The following is a 21,036-nucleotide window of genomic DNA, read 5'->3' as shown; positions in this document are numbered from 1 at the left end:
CTTGGATTTGCCTACTAGAGGCCAAATGCATGTTGAATGAAGAGTTCCTCCGCTTTATACTAATGGTGATGCCATTAGAGAAACCATGAGAAGAATATTTCTCAGAGCATCTCTTCTGAGTTCACGTGTTTAAAACTGCATGCTCTGATACTTGTAATCAGAGTTAAAACCATTCTGTTCTTTTGACGGAGGTGCTTTTCCTTGGTTAGATTTTCCTGGTGATGATGGGTTGGTCTCAGAGCACAGCAGAACTCCTTCTGTTTCAGCCCTTGACCTCTTTTCAGGTCATGCCTCATTGTGTCAGCCTCTCCAAGAAGCTTGTAATGGATGTGGAAGGATATTAATTATTTTTCTTCAACATTATGCAGTGCTTATATTGATCTGGAGTAATACTCCAAGCCTGGTAATGACTTTTGTTTTCATAGGAAAAGATATACTTTCTTTCCTTCTTTTACCTCATTACACGTAAGGTTGTTCTAAGCAGCTAGTTTTTTTGGCTTTTTTCTGATACTAGAAAAAAAATACTGGTGTTCAGTTTCAGAAGTATTCATGCGTAGGTTAAATGAAGGAATAATTTAATGAAGGACATAATTATGTCACGGCAGCATCCCTTAGGTAGGTGTAGTCATGATTATCTGAAAATGTCAAAGGTATAAGGTAAGAAGTTGATGCTCCTTCTTGAAAAATCTGGTTAGAATTAGAGATCAATTGAAGAAAAGTAATTTTCAGAAGAGCTTTTTATTGAAAGTTGCCAGAATTCTGAATTCAGACATTTGTCTGAATATTATTTCTGAATGAAAACAGTGTTTCCTTCTTTTTGCCATCAAAACTGGAGATGCCCTTCAGGCCTCCAGGACAAGATGAATAGTAGTCATCTCCGTGCTGCAGCAGTTTCTTTCTTTGACTCTTTTAGCCTGGTGTATTAAAATCCCTCCAGGTAGGCTGTGTTGTGTTTATGTTAGGTGGTCATCTACCTCAATTGAGAGGTTCTTTTGGATAAATGTTTAGTGTTAGTGTTGAGAAAGAACATTTCTATAAGTAGCATGGTGCCAAGGCTATTGGTATGTTACTTGGGGAAAAATATTGAAGAAAAAAAAAAAAGGAAAAAAATATCCTTGGACTACACAGCTTGCTTGAGCTTTCTAGCCTTAGCGGTTTGGCAGGTATATTGTGAAACAGACTTCTGCTTTTCTGGTGGAAACTCTTTGGATTAAACTTTTTTTGAGTCGTGGTATTTAGTACGTCTGGTTTGGAAAAGCCTGCAAGTGTACTCAGCTCAAAGCATGTGTGGAAAAAACATCCACTATGTCTCCTTGTATGTGCTTGTCCTGGGGATCTGCTTGGAAATCTGTTTTTTCCATTGCTCAAACACAGTACTGGGCTTGACACGCTTTGTCACACAAAATAATACAGACAAGCTTTGCAGCTGGCACATCTTTTAAACAGCCTATTATTGTAGCCTTGCCATAAGACATTAATTATGCTGTTGAGGTAATGATAGTGGTATACTAGGAGCCATTTTAGCTATACTATACCTATACTACCAAGGATTGCTTTGGTTCTGTTCTTCCAAGTTGGCATGATGCACAGGTACAAGGCAGTTTTGTTCTGCTGCGCTTACTCCCTCATTATGTTTCTATTGATATCAATGGTAAAATTATCCTCCACTGTCCCTGATAAGATTGCAAAAGCTGCAGAGATGGTAAATGAGAAAACAGACTTGTTGCTAATAATTTAGAAGCTAGATGCCTAATACTTTTGTAACAGTTGCAGTTGCACACATGAAAATATGATTTCTGTGTTGATGATACAAACACTTTGCAAAGTGCATTCAGTGTGATTTTTTACCTGCATAAAACTGTACTTGTAGACAGAACTATTCATGTTATACTTAAGTACTAGTGTATCTACTGAAGGGTTGCCCTGGATATTGGACTGAGCTTGATAAGCCATGTCAGTTGAGCTTACTGAGTACTTCATAAGGTGAATTGGTCGGCAAACTGGGCAGTCACCTCCCTTTTGGTGGGAAATGTGCCTCTAATGAAGACAAGTCTTCAGATGAATTTCAGTCGCATGTTATTTTCCTTCTAAATCTAGAATTACAGTTTATGAAGTAGCAGGGAGATGGATGCTTATTGCATGCTCTTGAGTTCTTGAGAGGATTTTTGGAACACTTTGAAGCAAAGAGGGGAGATGCCGTCAGCCTTCTCAGTTTGGTAAGCTTCTCCCTAGGTGTGCTCTGTCTACAGAGCAGATGCTGGAGGGCACCAGGTCATTGTGTGTTTTGCAAGCTCTGCACTGAAGTACTCTGCTTGGTTTGAGATATAGGAAATTGCTGTATCTTTTCCCTGGAGGCTGAGCTATTTGCCTGCCCTGGAACTGAAGAGAAAAAAACCCAGTTGTTATTAGCAGATCAAAAAGAGCAGTATGCTAGCCTGCCTAATACAGGGTTATGCCGCAGCCTGGAGCTGGGCTTTTTGTTAAGAGCAACTTGTATAAGAAAAGCAAGCAAACCTCCGAGCAAAACAAATGAAAACTAACAAAGGAAGCATCTGCTATTCAGATGAACTGATGTAGGTGAAGAGGGGAAAAAAACGAGTCTCCAAGAGGCCTCCAAAGGCTTACTACTTTGGCCAGAAACCTGCCGTTTAGAGATGGCAGGAATTTTGTAGTCCAATGATGGTGATGCAGATACTCCTATGGTGAAATCCTAGGCAAAAGTGGGCTGCGTGATGAAGAGTGATGGAAGATGCTGAGCTAGGATGGAGGAAAGCCATGTTTCAAGTCTTGCTCTGTTTAGAAAAGTTAAAATGCTCCTCCCCAGTTCTGTTCTTCACCATGGTTTTGATGCAGTGAGAAGTACAGTGGGGAGGAAAGGAACCTGGTCCTACCATTTGTCTCCATTTTTCACTTGTGTGGTAAAGCAGGACACAGCACATGTGTGTGACAGCATCAAGGGATTTGCTTCGCAGCTCTACACAAGCATCTCCTCATGGCAGTGTGGTAGGAGTCCTGGTCTGCAGGAAACTTAGCTTCATACTGAGATGGGTTCGTCTACTTGAAAGTCCGGCACAAGGCAGAGATGCTTAGGATACTGTTTTTATTACCACAGAATTTGTAATGCTGAGTTAAGGATGCATCCCTGCAAGCAGGGGAGCGAGGGCTGTTTGTTCTGGTTACTCTCCTAGTTGTCAGAAGCCCAGCTGGTATGAGGTGGGAGAAGAAACAAGCGGAAGGATTCAGCTGGATGCCGAATGTAAAGTGCAGGTACAATATGCCTGTGGGCTGCATTTTCGGCGGGTAAATCTAGTGAACAGGAGAGAGGACAGACAGCTTGTATTGGCACTGCTGTCAGCTCTTATCTTCTCACAGCTCAGGGACCATGAGTGCACATAGTCCATTGACAGAAGTCCTGGTTTTAACCTTCTCAATGAGGGATTTTGTTTGCACTGGAGCGTAACACATTTCTGCATGCAACTTTCCAGCAGCAAAGGCTTTTACACCTCTTTGTTGAACAGTCCCTTCCAGCCCTGGAATCACTCTCATTATTAACATCTGTAATATTTGTAGAGTTGAGTGTCTTTTATTTAACCAGCAACTGGTGAGAGCATCCTCATAAAATTTTAGTGACCTATATGTTTAATACCTCGTAAGTCTTGCCTCTTTGTATTTAGAAGTGAATAATCTGATGTGAGAGTGCCTGGTTACTTAGAGCGTGCATGAGCACTTCAAGCAGCTGCTAAGAGTGGGAAGTACAGGAGGAGCACAGAGGAACAAGAAGATTTGCTCAGCCTGCCTGGAGAGTAACTACAGCAGCAATCAAGTGCTTTCTCTTAAGCACACGTGCTATTTCTGACATTGAAGCAGAAGGTTGACAAGGTGCCTTGGCTTGAAGGACATGCTGAGTGATCTGCGTAAAGTCCTTATGATTTCGCCTCTTGAGGCAGAAGTGGCTAAAAATCTTCAGAAGAAGAGACCGCTGCCTGATTTTTGTTGCTGCTAATTTGTTTTGAATGATTGGTTGCTGCAGGGAGGAGGATCATTGATGTCTCTGCTCTGTATTACTGTGTTGCATCTGTTCCTGGTTCAAAGCAGATGGAGACATCCTCTGTGTGATCCATTAACCTATTTCCTGGACGTTGCTGTGTCATACATCTTCTGACAGAACAACTGTAACATGGAGCTGATAAACTTCCTCTCTGCCATGGACGTCTCTGCTGTTAATGAGAGATGATTTTGTGTTGGAGGGAAAACACACTGGAAGCTGCCCTGGTAGGTTTGCTTGTACTAGGTTTGACTTGGATTCTTGGTCAAGCAGGAACGGCTTGGAAATGGTGCCCTAGTCCTTCAGCTGCCAGGGGACAAATGCAGGAATAAACTGGCTTAAACTTCTGCCCTGTTCAGTCATATAACACAGCACCAACTTCCCATTCCATGTGTGTGTACCAATTTTCACAGTCTTTCAGCATCATCTACCAATTCATGATTTTGGTAAGTTTTTGCTGTGGAAAAGCTCTGCTGTAGAGAGGTGATCTTGGCCTGTCTTCCTGGAAGCTCATCCTGTCTGGCGGCACAAGAGTTTTGTAAGCACAATCTGCTTGTTGCAACATCCAAGATTGCAGTAGCTGATGTGGCAGGGATGTCCAGGCAGATGGAGATGCCTCTTGCCCTCACATTTCTTCCATAAAGCTTGTGGCCTGTTAATTGTGAGAGCAGATGTGTTTTGTAATGGGCTGATGGTTGTGGATGCTAAATAGGTGTTGTGCAAATTAATGGGGATCTCAGTCCTGGAGTCTGAGATGCCTTTGGGTTGATGAAGCATTGCTGTGCTTGTTCTTGTCCATTTGAACACTTGCAGTTTTTGTTTCAGTTGGAGAAGACAGGACATGCTGTGTCTCACTGCCTGGGTCTCTGCAGCAGATAGGTTTCCTCTCTGAATCCTCTGCACGAGAAAGAGCAAGTTGTTGTTGTTGTTCTCTGCAAGGACAGTTAGGAGCATCTGTGATCCCTTCTTGGTCTGCTTGTATTGCAGAGCCCTGGCAGAGATGAGCTTTAAGATGCCAGGACAGAGGGCTTAAATGTTGGAACCCAGACCTCTCCCAGCTTTACTGTAATGCCAATATATGGTAGCTGAAGAATGGTAGTGCCACACTGGCTCCCGCCAGGGTCCCACTCTGCCAGTATCCCCTCCCCTGCTGATGACCCAAGTGGATCCTCAGGGAAGGAGACTCATAGAATAGTTAGGGTTGGAAGGGACCTCAAAGATCATCTAGTTCCAGCCCCCATGCCATGGTCAGGGACTCATCCCACTAGATCAGGCTGCCCAAGGTCTCATTGAACCTGGCCTTAAACACGTGGCCATCCACAACCTTCCATGGCAACCTGTTCCAGTGTCTCACCACTCCCATGGTGAAGAAATTCTTCCTAATATCTAGTCCAAATCTGCCCTTCTCCAGCTTGTATCCATTCCCCCTTGTCCTATCACCACAAGCCATTATGAATAGTCCCTCTCCAGCTTTCTTGTAGAATACTTTCAGGTACTGGAAGGTCACTATAAGATCTCCTTGGAGCCTTCTCTTCTCCTGGCTGAACAAGCCCAACTCTCTCAGCCTGTCCTTATATGGGAGGTGCTCCAGCCCTCTGATCATCCCTGTAGCCGTTCCAACAGCTCCATGTCCTTCTTACATTGAGGATTCCAGAACTGGATGCAATACTCCAGATGAATTCTCACAAGAGAGGAATACAGAGGCAGAATCACTTCCCTTCACCTGCTGGCCACACACACTTCTTTTAATGCAGCCCAGGATATGGTTGACCTTCTGGGCTGTAAGTGCACATTGCCAGCTCATGTCAAGCTTCTCATCAACCAGCACCCCCAAGTCCTTCTCTGCAGGGCAGCTCTCAATCACATCATTCCCCATCGTGTACTGAAAATGGGGATTGCCCTGACCCGGGTGCAGGACCTTTTGTACTTAGCCTTCTTGAACCTCATGAGGATCTCACAGGCCCTCTTCTCCAGCTTGTCCAGGTCCCTCCGGATGACATCCTGTCCTTCTGATGCAGCAACTACACCACTCAGCTTGATGTCATCTGCAAACTTGCTGAGGGTGCACTCAATCTCACTATCAATATAATTTATGGAGGTATTAAACAGCACTGGTCCCAGTACAGACCCCTGAGGGGCACCACTTGTCACAGATCTCCATTGGGACTTTGAACCATTGACTACTACTTTCTGAATACAACCATCCATCCAGTTTCTTATCCACTGAACCATCCACCTATCAAATCCATATCGCTCCAATTTAGAGATGAGGATGTTGTGGGGGACCATGCCAAAGGCTTTACAGAAATCTAGATAGATCACATCTGTCAGTTTACCTGTGTCCACTGCTGCGGTCACTCCATCATAGAAAGCCCACTAAGTTGGTCATACAGGATTTCCCCCTGGTGAAGCCGTGCTGGCTGCCATTAGTCACCTCCCTGTCCTCCATGTGCTTTAGCATGTCTTCCAGAAGAATCTGTTTCATGATCTTCCCCGGCACAGAGGTGAGGCTGACAGGTTGGTAGTTCCAAGGGTCGTCTTTTCTGCCTGTTTTCAAAATGGGCACGTTACCCTTCTTCCAGTCACCAGGGACTCCTCCCGATTGCCATGAGTTTTCAAATATCACGGAGAGTGGCTTGGCAACCGCATCTGCCAGTTCCCTCAGGACTGTGGGATGCATCTCATTGGGTCCCATAGACTTATGAATGTTCAGGTCCCTCAGGTAGTCATGAACCTGTTCACTGTCTAAGTGGGAGGGGGTTTATCGCCCTGGTCACCATCTTTCTGCCCAATGGCCCAGGAGGGGTGAGGAGAGCAGTTATCGGTGAAGACTGAGGCAAAAAAGTTGTTGAGTACCTCAGCCTTTCACTTGTCTGTTGATATGAGGTCACCATTCCAAACCATCAGTGAGGGCACGTTCTCTTTGACCTTCCTCTTTTGAGGACCTATAGAAGCCTTTCTGGTTAAGCTTTACTTCCCTTGCCAAGTTCAGCTCCAGCTGCACTTTGGGCTTCCTGACTTCCTCCCTACACATCCGGGCAGTGTCCCTATACACTTCCCAGGTTCCCTGTCCCTGCTTGCACTGCCTGTGCAGTTCCCTCTTCTTCTTTAGTTTAACCAGCAGGTCTCAACTCAGCCACACCAGTCTCTTCCCTGCCTGATTTTCTACATACAGAGACTGAGCGATCTTGCGCTTCATGGAAAGCATTCTTGAATATTTTCCAGCTCTGTTCTGCTCCCTTGTCTCAGAGGACCATGTCGCAAGGGATCCTATCAAGTAACTCCTTGAAGAGCTGGAAGTCAGCTTTCCTGAAATTTAGGGTCCTGACTATACTCCTCACCTGTTCCATGTCCCTCTGGACCTTGAACTCCACCAGTGAATGATCGCTGCAGCCCAGGCTGCCTCCGATCCTAATATCACTGATGAATTCGCTTGTATTAGTGATCATAAGGTCCAGTATTGCATCTCCTTGGATGGGGGTCTCTATCAGCTGGACTAAGAAATTATCTTCAATGTACTCTAGGAGTCTCCTGGATTGCCTGCAGCTTGCCGTGCTACTTTTCCAGCATGTCAGGGTGGTTGAAGTCCCCGAGTAGGATGAGAGCTTGTGAGCATTGAAGCCTCCTGTAGCTGGAGGAAGAAGGCTTCATCAATTGGTTGTCCTTGATTGGGTGGCGTGTAGTATACACCAACCATAATGTTCCCATTGGTGCCTCTGTCTTTAATTTTGACCCTCAACAAGCTCTCAACTTGTTCATGGCTACTTTTCAACAACAGCTCTTCACATTCTATCCTGTTCGTGAGATAGAGAGCAACACCTCCACCCCTCCTTCCTGGTCTGTCCCTTCTGAACAGCTTGTAGCCATCAATCGCCACAGTCCAGTCATGGGATTCATCCTACCATGTTTCCATGATGGCAACTAGATCATAGCTTTCTAGTAGCACGGTAGCTTCCAGCTCCTCCTGCTTGTTACCCAAGCTTTGTGCGTTAGTGTAAAGGCACTTCAGCTGGGCTGCCAGTTGCATCAACTTGCCAGTGGACTCTTTACTACCTACAAGGTGGTTTAGAGAAGTTTCCTCCCTAACACCTGACCCCTGACACCTGTCTTCCCTCTGCTTGTTACAGGCTACCTTGATGTTGTCCCCCTCCCCTTTCATTAAAGCCCTATGTACAAGCCCTGCAATGCTCCTGGGCAAAGACCCTCCTCCCTCTCTGAGAAAGGTGGCTCCCATCTGAAGCCTGTAGTCCTGGTGCCATGTAGGCCATCCCATTATCAAAAAAACCCAGAGTTATTGTGGTGAGACCAGCCATGGAGCCATGCATGTATTTACTGGATCTGTCTGAGCTGTGCTATGTCACCACCCATCACTGGAAGGAGGGAAGAAAAAATCACCTGGGCTCCAGATTCCCTCAGTGTCTGTCCCAAGGCCCTAAAATCTCTTTTAATCCCCCTTGGGGTTTGTACTGCTGCTTCATCCCCTCCCACACGGAGCAGCAGTAATGGGTAATAGTCTGTAGATCTCACCAGGTTGGGAAGTTTCCTGGCCACATCCCTTACCTGGGCTCCCAGGAGGCAGCAGACTTCCCTGTGAGTGGGGTCTGCTCGACATATCGGACCCTCTGTCCCCTTCAATAGCAAGTCTCCTATAACTATGACTCTTCTGTCGGTCCTTGTGGCAGTCGTGGCAATGTGGCAGTTACACTGTTTTGGTCCTTTACCCTGCTCTGATGTGGGTGCATCCTCCTCCTTGTTTTCCTCTGGTCTTGTCCTCCACATCCAGAGCCTCAGATCTGTTGTGGAGTGACATCTGAGGCAGTGTGTGCAAGGAAGGGGTTGATTTTTTGCCCCATCCGTGTACATGCTTCCACTCACTACCTCCTTTTGAGCCCTCACCTACAACTTTAGGCGGGGAAGCTGCCAGATCCTTTTGGTCCTGGGCTCTTACCTGAGTCTTCTCTTGTGCTTTGGAGCTCAGAGTGTGATCCCACCAGTCTATCTCTAGCTCACTCTCCCTGATGCTCCTGAGCCTCTCTACTTCCTCCTTCAGGTCTGCCACCAGGCTGAGGAGGTAGTCCACCTGCTCACACCTTATGGAGTCATTGCCCTTGCTGCCCTCCATTTCCAGAGCAAGCTGGTGGCACTCTGTGCAGCCTGAGACCTGGACAACTGCATGCTTTCCCGGGAGCTCAGTCTGAAATGACGCGTTCCTTTTATGAATGAGAATGAATTCTCAGAGAATATGAATATGAATTCTTAGAGAATGAATCTCTGGGTTTAACAGCTGCAGATGGTCTTGTTCTCCTGCAGTTAGTATGTTACTTTGCAGACACGTTCTATAATCTGCTCCGAGTCACAGAACTTGCCACAGCCCAATTGTGGGTTACTTGGAAAAACTATTTCCTCATTCTGTTTGACTTTTTGAAATCTGCTGTCTCACGATCTTTCACTGTAAACAGTTATTCTTTGTTCTTAGTGTGGTTTGCATGACAACAGTGGCTCTTGTAGGTTGTTTTGTCTCTCGCCTTGGTGTCTTTTTTGTGATGCCCACAACTTAATATTTCATAGTGATATACTATCTGCCTTCTCTGTGCTGCTCTGGATTCTGTACTTAGGCAAACACTTTGTGGATGCTTTGAAGAGGATTAGAACTGAGCTTCTAATTGGAGAGAACGTAGGGTAATTGCAGACTTAGTTGAAAAAGTGTTCTGTGTTGCATTTCATTGACTTTCTTGCTGGAGGAGATGTTGAGCATACTGAAGAAATGGAATTTGGAAACATGCCCCTGTGATGCCACATCTATTACTCAGCAGGCATTTTTGTTGCACATCTTGCATTTATTCTCTTGCTGAAACATTAAGCAATTTATCAGTCTTTCAATTCTGTAGCTAGACACCCATTTGCACTGTCAGTATTTCCATCTATAAATGAAGTGAGAGTGATGCTTGCAAACAGCATGATCTCAGCGGTTCTTCTAAAGGAAGACAGGAGTTGGCTGCTCTTTCTGTATAATCAGTCTGTTAAAAGTACTGAAAGCTGCAAACAAACTAGGTTTTTTTCCAAGTACTGCGCTAAGAAAATCACCAGCCCGTTTTCCTCAAAATTGCCAGAGTTTATGTCCATGCATGTGAAAAACCAACACATCCAAAGCAGAACTCACAGGTGCAAGACCGGTACTTCTTGAGATGGCTTGGTGGAAATAATAAAGCATCTAGTGAACTGGTCATCATGCTCCACAATGAATAGTACACTTTCCAGCAGCTTAATTTACTGTGGTGTGTGGGGAGGACAGATCTGTATTAGCTGTGGGTTTTTCTGGTCTTCCCTTGGTAAAGATTTTTCTTCTCGTGTCTGGATTTCTGCTTTATGCATATGAGGTATTACTTGGTATGGCCTTTGGAGGCAAAGGGGAAGCTATGCCAGTTACCTTGAACAGTGAGGGCTCTTGATTGATGTGACTGATGAAAGAAGCAGACTAGAAGTTAAGCCTACGTATCTCTCCTTCTGTGCCAAGCCTTGTGTTTTCTCTGTGCTGGTCCAGCAGCAATGGAGTAGGAAGTGGGTGGTGGCTTGTTTTAGTGAAACTTCCTGTGTGTCTTGGTTTCTCTTTTGAATCGGGTTTCCTCAAAACTCTCCCACCTTCCCCATCTTCTGGTGGCTGGTACTAGATTACATTGAGAAGGGCCTTTACCCATGGCATGGGCTCCCATACACTAAGATGACATTTAATTGGTGATGGGTATGTGCAGAGAAAATAGCTGCATGCCTGGCTGAGCTGATGGCTCAGTAGGACTTCTCCCCTCCTCTTGCTTTTCAGGCCAACCCACAGGACCTGTCATGGTTTCGGTGAGGCTTGTATTCATTGTGCATGCGGGATTTGTTCTCTGCTTGGGACCAAAACATGACTGATGTTATTTTAGGAATAGCAACAGACTACTGTTACCTACTCTCCAAAAAGCATTTGGTTGCTGTTTTTCCACATGCCACAACCGAGCACTGCAGACTATTCAATCTCTTGCTCTAAATACAAGTAGCTTTCCTCGGTCTTTTGTGTTTCTGAGGAAACCTGTGGCAACAGGCTCCTGGGGGAGGAGGAGAGCATGGACCAAAGATGACATGTTATGAATTAAACAACGTGACTTGTCACAGTGTAGTTGACATGAATGGTCGCAGGAGCTAAACTTCTGTGGGCCTTGGTGTGCCCGTGTGTCCTTTCCACCAAGAGATGGAACTTGGTACACTCTGGCTTTGCAGAGCAGCATCAAATGCAATTGGAGAGCTTTCTCCTGACCATCCACCTTTCTGCTGGAGCAGAGCTCGTGAAGTGCTAGCCTTTGCCAATCCAAAGTCAAGGGGCTGGTGTCCTATGAGTTGCATGGTGCCGAGGATGGGGAGTCCTTGTGGCTGATTGGGAGTAGTGAGCATCTACAGTTGTGCTGCACATGTTATGTACCCGCATGCCAGAGAGTGTCTGTCAAGACTTGGGTTTACAAACAGAGGAGCTCATTAGTTAGGGCAACTGGATGATGTGGCAGGGAGCCCAGGTTTGGGTAAGCTTTTGGGCAGCTGCTTGAAGGAGGTGGCAGTTGCTGAAGCATCCATGAACTTGACTGAGAGCAGACTTCTCAGTTGCCTTGTCCATGGTGGAGGTGATGAGAGAGTATTCATCCCAGGGCAGGTGGCAGGGAGCAGCCTCGGGATCCTGCTGCTCCCTGACATACTCCTCTGCATTAGTTTTCGTCATTAATCCCCATAATAAATTTCTGCCTTCAAGAGCCTAAATGACAGTGGTCTGCCAGAGAAGTGCCAGGAGTGGTAGATTTTTCTATTTTTATTTCTTTTTCGTCTTGTAAGGTTCATACAAAGGAGAGTGCTCTTATAGTTTTAAGAAAAACAGCAACAAAACAATGCTAAATAATATCTGTTAAAAACCTACTTAATTGCTTCATGTATGTTGCAGTGGCCTTGTTGGCATCTCCGTTGTTATTTTAGCTTTTTTTCTTCACTGCTTACATAAGTTTAAGATGCTTTTAGTAGTTATTAGTAATATTCCCGTGTCTTTAGAAGTAATGGCACCATAGTTCAGCCTCTGAACACCTTCAGTCTTTGTGTATCTCACAAGTGGCTAGGAGGCATGTTGGTACTTGGCTTTGTTGCCACATGTCCACCATGAGCTAGGCTGACCCATCTGGTTGTGAGCATTTCCCCATATTGTACTTGTTGTCTTGTTTTCTTTTATAAGCTTTCTCCTGATAAGTAACACAGTGGATGGCAGCAGGAGCAGAGTCCTCAGTTCAGCCCCCTCACCTCTCTTGCCACCATAGTCTCCATTAGCAAAGATGACATTGTGTTAGCTGGAAGAAATACATTCTCATTATGTGCCTCAGTTTCCCCACTTAAGGATATGTTCTTTAAATCTTTTAAATTGTCTGTCTTCTCCCAAACTTAAGTCTCTGTTGAATAGGCATGAATTTATGGCCTCAAGCTCCGACAGGGGAGATTTAGGCTGGACATTAGGAAAAAATTTTTCACAGAAAGGGCCATTGGGCACTGGAACAGGCTGCTCAGGGAGGTGGTTGAGTCACCTTCCCTGGAGGTGTTTAAGACACGGGTGGACGAGGTGCTAAGGGGCATGGTTTAGTGTTTGATAGGAATGGTTGGACTCGATGATCCGGTGGGTCTCTTCCAACCTGGTTATTCTATGATTCCATTCTATGATTCTATGAATTTTAGTGTCAAATCCTCTGCAGCAGTGCCATCATTAATCCAATGCATGTCATTTGGGAATAGCCTCCCTAACAGGGTAGGACTCCAAGATTTCCTCTTTTTGGGGGGGGCGTGGGGGTGGAGGCGAGGGGAAAGGGTATTTTTGCAGGCACTGTGGTTTAAGGCTTCTGTTCTTAAAATCTTAAATCAGGGAATGTGGCTCCGTTACAGTTTGTAGTGGCATTTGAGAAAAAGTCTGCTAAAATTATATCTCAGGGGTATTACAGCAGTTAGATCAATTTAAAGTTGGTAGACTTTCTGCTGCTGGTGCATGTGATTTCTTTTATTTTTTTCTATTTTATTTAATGAATGCAGAGCTATGAATGTTTTTCTTTAAAAAAACCCCAAATAAATAATGGGCTTTCCATCTTAGACAAATGTCCCTTTTGTATGATGGTGTTTTTCTCCTAGTTAATGGTGTTTTTAGTGGGAGCTGCCCTGTTCTTTCCATCTGATCTCTGTGCACACACCTCTAAATATTTCCATTTTGGAAAGGAGGAGGATGCCAGTGCCAGCAGGCGAGCTTCAAAAGCTGCTGTGCAGGAAAGTGTCATGGTTCTGAGGCATCACAGATGAGCAAGGGACAAAAACAAAAAAGATGTTTTACCTGTTGAACACTGCAGTTGCACTGCCATGTTCGGTGACTTAAAATGGGGCTTTTGGGTGCTGCTTCGCTGCACCTTAGAACACAGGTAAAGGGTTTCTTTCTCCATAGGCCATCATATTGCTGGTGTTTTTCACACCATAGACCCAAGTGGTACCCAGTAGTCATGCTCGCCCCCATCACTGCTGCCTGACTCCAGCCATCCTGGTGGAGTAGAGATTGAATTAGGCAATGTTTGTCAGTCCAAGCCTCCTAAGAGCCTAGTGAGAGGGAAGGAGAATGGCTTTTTTTCAAGAGCAGCTGAATGCAATGTCCTAATTACCATGTTTTTTTAAATGAAGTACTTCAAAGTGTGTACAAAAGCATCTTTAGCACTTGCTGTACAAAGAGAATAAAAGGACCTAGATTATGTCAGCATTGCAGCGAAGGCTTAAATGAGTGTCATTCATTTATTGTTAGTAGGTGCCCAAATTCATATTCTATTTATGGAGTGGGAGGGAAGAGTGGACCTGTTTCATATGACACTTGAGCCTTAAATGCTTTGTGTAGGGATTGTGTTGGCTCCAGCTCAGTAAACAGAGCCCTTTGGAAGGTGTTCCCTGTGTACTGGCATGGTGACATGTCCAGCCCTTCTTGGCTAGACTGCTGCCAAAATGGTTTGAGATGGGTTGATTCATGCCTCATCTCTCCACGTGGCATCATGGGGAAAAAATGAGTTGTCAGACACAACCTGCCCAGCTGATTTTTATTTGTTTTATTGCATTTTCTTGAAAGCTTTTAAAGTCTCCAGTTACTGTACAATTTGCATACTGGTTACAGTGAAGGAAATATTTGGCTGAAGGCTGTGACCCTGCAAAGGACTGGTGTATGTAGTAAGTCTAGTCTGCATTCAGTGGGATACTTGTCTTTTTACCTTTTTTCTCCTCCTTCCTGTATAATGACCGGTGGTCTGTTTTAGGCATTGCCTGTGTCATTTTCTGCTGCCCCCTTCTTTTCTCCTAGCTGGAATGGCAATGAAGAATTTCCTTTTCATCTTAAAGGACTTTGAGAGTTGGGCATTAGGGTCTGCTGCCACTGTATGGTCTCCTTCTGTAAGGTTCTTACCAGTCTTTTAAACAATTTTGGTCCTGCTTGGAGGAATATACCATCTGCAGATCCTGTGAAGGATCTTTTTTATCCCTCACAAGGGCTCCTGTAGTTATTACATTAAGCTCAATCCTGATGATGCAAACTGCTTTGAGAAGTGTCCAGAGCAGAAGCTGCCATGGGCTTAAACCTGTCCAGACAGGCTGGATCGGTGGGCCAAGGCCAAGTGTATGAGATTTAACAAGGCCAGCTGCCGGGTCCTGCACTTTGGTCACAACAACCCCATGCAACACTACAGGCTTAGGGAAGAAGGGCTGGAAAGCTGCCTGGTGGAAAAGGACCTGGGGTTGCTGATTGTCAGCAGGTGAACACGAGCCAGCAGTGTGCCCAGATGGCCAAGAAGGCCAGTGGTGTCTTGGCTTGTATTGGAAACAGCATGGCCAGCAGGAGTAGGGGAGCAATCATCCCCCCTGTACTCGGTGCTGATGAGGCTGCACCTCAAATACTCTGTTTGATTTTGGGCCTCTCAGTACAAGAAACACACTGAGGCCTTGGAGTGTGTCCAGAGAAGGGGAGTGAAGCTGGTGCAGGGGCTGGAGCACAAGTCTTATGAAGAATGTCTGAGGGAACTGGGATTGTTTTATCTGGAGAAGAGCAGGTTCAGGTGAGACCTTATCACTGTCTACCACTACCTGAAAGGAGATTGTGGTGAGGCAGGTGTTGGTCTCTTCTCCCAAATAACAAGTAGTAGGACAAGAGGAAATGGCCTCGAGTTGTGCCAGGGGAGGTTTATATTGGATGTTAGAAAAAATTTCTTTACTGAAAGAGTGGTGAAGCATTGGAACTGCCCAAGGAAGTGGCGGAGTTGCCATCGCTGGAAGCGTTCAAAAAACATGTAGACGTGACAGTTCAGGACATGGTTTAGTAGGCATGGTCATGCTAGGCTTGACGGTTGGACTGGAGGGTCTTAGAGCTTTTTCCAACCTTAATGACTGTGATTCTATGATCTGCAAATTTGGGATGGGGAAGGAAGATAACCAGGAAAAAACTTATGAGAAACTGGAGCTCAGAAAAGCTCATCCTTTCCAGCAAACACTCCTTTCTAGTTCAGGTGGGCCCTGTGTGAAGACTAGTGGAAATCCTGAGTTTCATTCCAAATTCTTTAGCAGCATTCACATTCATTTTTCAGTGGAGCCAATGTTGTATGCTCCAGATAAGCAGTGCTGTAAGCCCATGCTTCTTCCTTTGGGGAGGCATGTCTGCCTTGCATCTTCCACAATCTGCTTTTTTAAAAGGAGCCTTTTCCTCATGAAGAGGAGTAGAAAGGCATCTGCACTTCCCGGTAGCTGTCCCAGCAAACCACCAGCTGGTCTGCTTCAGGGGAGCTGCACTCCAGCTCCAGTGCGGTTCAGGAGAGTGGTCACTGGAGCACTTGCCAGAGTAGGGCAGGGCTGCAAGCTCTTGGAGGGACTATCTGGATTTGTTCCATCAACCGCAAAGCATCCAAGCCCAGGCTGCACTGACACCAGCTAACTTCTGCATTAAGAGAGGTTGTTGCTCTGTAGGAATCAGTATGTGCTGTTTCTAGGTCTGCAGAGAACCTGCTGTCTGGGAAAGCTTTCTTGTTTGTGGGCAAAAGTATCAAAATTATTTTAAATTCAGGTGTACTGCACAACTGGAGGCAAAGGCGGGTGGATGGTTCTGTGGGGCAGCATCCTTGAGGTCTTCCAACACACCGAGGTCAGAGCAGACCAAGTCACTTGCAGCAGTTGCAGAGATGAGTGTGTTGGGGCAAACTGGCATTTCCTCCTTTCCCTGGCTTTCCCTGGAGTATGAATGGCAGATTTTGATAACTAAAGGCTTTATACAGAGAGGTGTCTTGGGCGCGGGAGATGTGAAACTGAGTTCAGGCTTGGATGTGTCTCTTCTGATGGCAGAGGCTTCATGGTGGTTATTTTGTTGAGTTCATATTTCTTCCTGGTGTTTTTTTTAATCAAATTTGATAATGCTGGTCCAAGTAAAGGATAATTAATGAAGTAACTTGCCCTACCTGTTGCAGAGCCACTACTGTGTGTAGTTAGTAGTTTAATGAGAAATGAGGCAAGGCAGAGATCATTTTGCTTTCCTCTGACCCAACTACCTCTGCAGGACTTAGGAGTTCTGTGATCCGGTGGGTCTCTTCCAACCTGGTTATTCTGTGATTCTATGAGTCAGATGGGATGGTAATCGGGTGTGATATTGTGGTGTTTAAGGCAAGACTACAGGAAATTCATTGTATTCATTTGAACAGGATGGAGCCTTTCACATGATTTTTTTTAACTTTAATCCTTTAATCTTGATCCATCATCTCATAGCAGGAAGACTCCCTAAACTTGGAAATATATTTCGTTTGCTCAGGGAGCATAAGACTCCATCTTGGCCTGCCTGGGGAGCTCTGGCTGTCCCTCTGGTGTGAGGCACCTTGTTTAGCAACCGCTGTGTCATTGAATCACCTTTTAACTTGCCTTAGGGCTGTAGAAAGTTTTTTCTTGCAGCCATGTGCTGCTGTTGAAAGACTTCTGCTTCGCCTCCAAGGTATGTTGTGGGCTTGCTGACATGGCCCTCACCCAAACTTCCCCTCCACTGTGTCTCTTGTACCTGAGAAGTCACTCCAGAGCAGCTTTCTATTTCATCTTCCCGCTTGTTGAAATTTATCTGTAAGATTGGTCTGTCATTCATCTGTCCTGACTGGTAAGCTTACTCCTTCCAGAGCTCACTGCAATTTCAGAAGGGATAAAGAAATATCTTTAATGTCAATGGCTTTGCATCAGGAGGATTGATAACTCCTTTGTTTCCTTCATCCTAATAGTTTTCCTCCTAGACATTTTATGCATGTACAGATTATCATTTACATTCCTCTTGAATTTAAGAGCTTTAAAAGGACTAAAATCAGCAGCTGGCTGTAGTTGTGTTTGCAGATGCAGAAACTTTTGTGCCCTTCTCTTATACAGCAGACAATGCTTCAGATGCAAAGGAGAGCCAAGAGCTGTCCTGTAAAGCAACCCACTGCATGTTTGCAGACAGAGACCTGTTTCAAGACCTGTGGTGTAATGTTTTGGGATACTCTTTTAATCTCATGCATGACCTTCAGCTTTTAAAGAGCACAACTGAATCCACTTTGTTACCTTGCCAAGTTTGAGTCACACATGCTGTCTACAAGCCTGAAGAGTGGCTTTTCTGCCACTGTGCTTCTCTCTGATGCTTTTATCCTATTTTCAGTGCATCACCCCTGCCTGCTTTTCATAATAATCTGTCACCCTGTTTCAGATAATTTTTTATGGAGTAGAAGCCCTACAGAGTTCATTTTCGACTTGATGGAGAGGTACCATCCTGAATTAACAGCTCACCCTGAGGGAAAACAGATAAGACTGTCAGCCCTGCCAGCTTCTCATACACAGGAGCACACTGAGGGCAGAAAGAGTACATCTGGTGGCTCATCAGTGGAGATAATGGAGAGGTGGTTACTTGCCATAGGAGGGTAAGACTCGGGATGCAGGGAATGACTCCTTAGAAAGTTGGGCCGTGGTCGTTAAGGGGTCCACAGAACAACTCACACCTACGTCATGCTGTTAAGTCTGATTTGGAGGTTGCGGGATGATAGAGCCACCCAATGACCCTTATCACAGGTAGGAGAGCCTGTAGATGAGCTGTGGCAGTGCCATGTGGAGCAGCTGACGTCCTTGAGCATCTCTGGTGTGGCCATGCGAGTACGTCCATGGAGCCTGGTGTTGGCTTACTCCTCTCCCGCGGGCTCCTTCCTGTTGCATCAGGGGAACATGAGCTCTTTTCTCTGAGGCTCCTGTGAGACAAAAGGCGAAGTGCTACAAACCACAACAGCTTCCACTCCAAAAGTACCGTAAAAGGCTGCGTCCTTAGAGGCTGGGCATGGGAGCAGTTCTCCCACACGCATTACTCCAGCATGAGTCACGGGGCTTTTGCAACTGCTCCTACATGTGGATGCAGCAAGGAGCAGAGGGAAGAAAAGGGACCGCTTCATAGCCCTGTGGAAGCAATGAAGAGTTATCAAGAAGAGGATAACATACAAGCACACATGAACTTGACCAAACTGCCAGATGGTTTTGCTTTCATTAGTTTTTTGGGGGTTTGTTTTGGTTTTTTTTTTGAGAGCTTCCGGCAAATGCTGCTTGCTGCTGATTTGAGCTTGAGGTGTTTGCAGCCAAGGGTCTTCTGAATATGCAGAAAGCCTGAGTTGCTTTTAGGAAGCACAGTAATTGTCACATGAATAATATGAAGTTAGAAACTCCCCCCATTGTGGAAGTACTTTTTTTACTTTCTTTAAGAAAAGTTTTTCTCTCCCTATCCTCCCTCCCCATCTTTATCTTTCTCTTCCCTATCCTGGTGCAGAAATAGGTTGTGTTTCCTTGTGGCTGATGGTGTAAAAACTTATCTCCCTTACATTACATTCTGCTCTTACCTGTGCTTTTATCCAGCATGCAGGTATTGGGGAACAAATTGGTATTTGTTTTGGTTTCTTTCCTGAGACACCACCCACCTGCCCTGGCTGTCCTCACAGTGTTAGTGTTATTGTTTTCCCTTTTCCTTCCCTTCTGCTTGACAAACTCTTAGCTATTGGGGTTTACCGGGTTAAGTTTGTCAGTGGGAAATTCTATAAAAAGCTTCCTTTATTTAGACGCCAACCCAGTAATGACATCATGCAGGCATGTCTTCCAAGTTTCTCTGGGCTGAGCGGATGCAGGGAGGTGGTGGCCATGAAACTGAGCCCTGCCTCTTTCCTAGTGCATCTCTCTGGTCTTCCTTGGTGGCTGTTCTTCAAAATAACCCCAGTCCTCGGGGGAGAGCTCAGGGAGGTCCCCCAGCAGACTGGTGAATGGCCTCTAGCAGTCTTTTTAACAGTATAGCTGTGGTTGTGGTTGTCTTCCTGCTCATTGTTTTCGGGTTAGTCCTTTGAAGTGCTTTTTGGTGGATATTCAGCCAGATTTATCAGGGGAGCAGGAGGTTTACACACTAAATATCGTCAATGCTTCTAAATTTTGTATTAGGCCAGTTTCAAATAACTTTGGCAGTATGCAGGTGCATATTGAATTGCAGAGAGCAGTGGGAATGGGCACATAAGAGATGTGCTTCTTGTTTTACAGTGGAAGGAAAGGGGCAGCTGGGTGGGACAGCTGGGTCAGAGTTGGCCACCATAGTAGGGCACTGGCAAAATCATTTTGTTTGCTGCGGTTTTTTAAAGTATTCATTTGAGTGTTTCTGAATGGGGGAGAAGTGTATGTTTTTTAAGGGGTAGAAATTAAAGAATATGACCTGGACAAGGTTTATGGCCCTTCTGGTGAAGTTATTCCTGGGTTCATTTACATCTTTAGAGGAAAAAGCATGCTGTGGTGTGATAACCTTCTTATGTGCCGATTTTGTTCAAATGTAAGCACAGGCATTCCCTTACCCACCTGCAGTATTCTTAAGTATTTTCTAAGTGATCAATAAACCAGAGTTTATTTAAGCAGTGAAATCGTACAAAACTCTCTGCTGGGGGTCATTTAATTGACTCGCTTTATTCTACTCATCCTGTTGTTGAAGGAAGTCATTAAGTTCCCATACATCATGGTTAGTTTTGCCTTCCACTGAACATTGATTACACCCATTAGAGCTGAGTAACCAGTTCAGTCTTGTCCATAATGCAGATTCTTCCAGTCCTACCTAGGATTTTGTTCAGACGAGAGGTGGTTTCCAGCCCTGCACCAATGCTTGCTTTGCACTGCTGCTCCGCTTGTTGACATTATGTCTTTCCACGTTCTCCATCTTGATACTCTGAGTTATTAAAAATAAATTCATATTCCACAAACACTCTAAAACTTGGTATGGGTGGCCAAAATACTTTTTTCTCTTTAGAAAGTTGTTTTGTAGTTAGGTTGTGTTAGAAAAAAGTACAGATTTGCAGTTGCTAGTTTTAAACAGTATCTCACCATGAAAACTGCACAGAAAAGTGTGATCTTTGAGGCAGCAAACAAGGTATTTTCCCAAGGTCTCTAGTTGTGTCCCCTGGCAAGAAAATCTAGTGTTTATCTTAATTAAACAAACACGTTTATACCATTGGGAAGTGACATCATTATGTTTTCTCTAAAGAAGAGGTGTTGGGATTGGGTATTTTTAGCTGCAGCTATTCTGAAGTTGTTGTTCTTTTATGACCTTCTCTTAATAATACATTTCTCAAATACTTTCCGTAAAGTTTTCGTAGTTCCAGAAACTTTTACAGTCAAAGGCATGTTGCTGGAGGGAGGAGAAGAGGGAGGAGCAGCCCACAGGCAGGAGAAGCATTGCAACTACTTTTTCTGGTGGATTTTTGTGCCTAAGAGGGCATGTTAGTTGGGTGCAGCTTGTGAGGGACCTTTCCTAGGTCAGAGGGGTGACTTGTGGCTCAGCTTTTCCCCAGCTGCAGCAACTGTAAGATTGCCAACACCTGCTTCTTAAAAAGTGTTGAGAATGGGATCAAAAAACTGAATTTGGACAGCAAATTTAA

General features: G+C 45.0%; 1 protein-coding gene across 1 annotated transcript in view; it reads left to right on the top strand.

Moving 5' to 3' along the window:
- Window positions 1-2,131: 2,131 nt before the first annotated feature.
- Window positions 2,132-21,036, top strand: part of LOC138721114 (USP6 N-terminal-like protein) — a 62,848-nt gene continuing 43,943 nt past the window's right edge. The window contains exon 1 of the mRNA XM_069857813.1: window positions 2,132-2,216. The gene's annotated coding sequence lies outside the window, so the exon portion shown is untranslated. The remainder of the gene's footprint in view (window positions 2,217-21,036) is intronic.

Source organism: Phaenicophaeus curvirostris, chromosome 5 (assembly GCF_032191515.1).
Source record: "Phaenicophaeus curvirostris isolate KB17595 chromosome 5, BPBGC_Pcur_1.0, whole genome shotgun sequence".
NCBI lineage: Eukaryota > Metazoa > Chordata > Aves > Cuculiformes > Cuculidae > Phaenicophaeus > Phaenicophaeus curvirostris.
The sequence above is the reverse complement of the archived record's forward strand: the minus strand, read 5'-3'. Positions and strand labels throughout refer to the sequence as shown.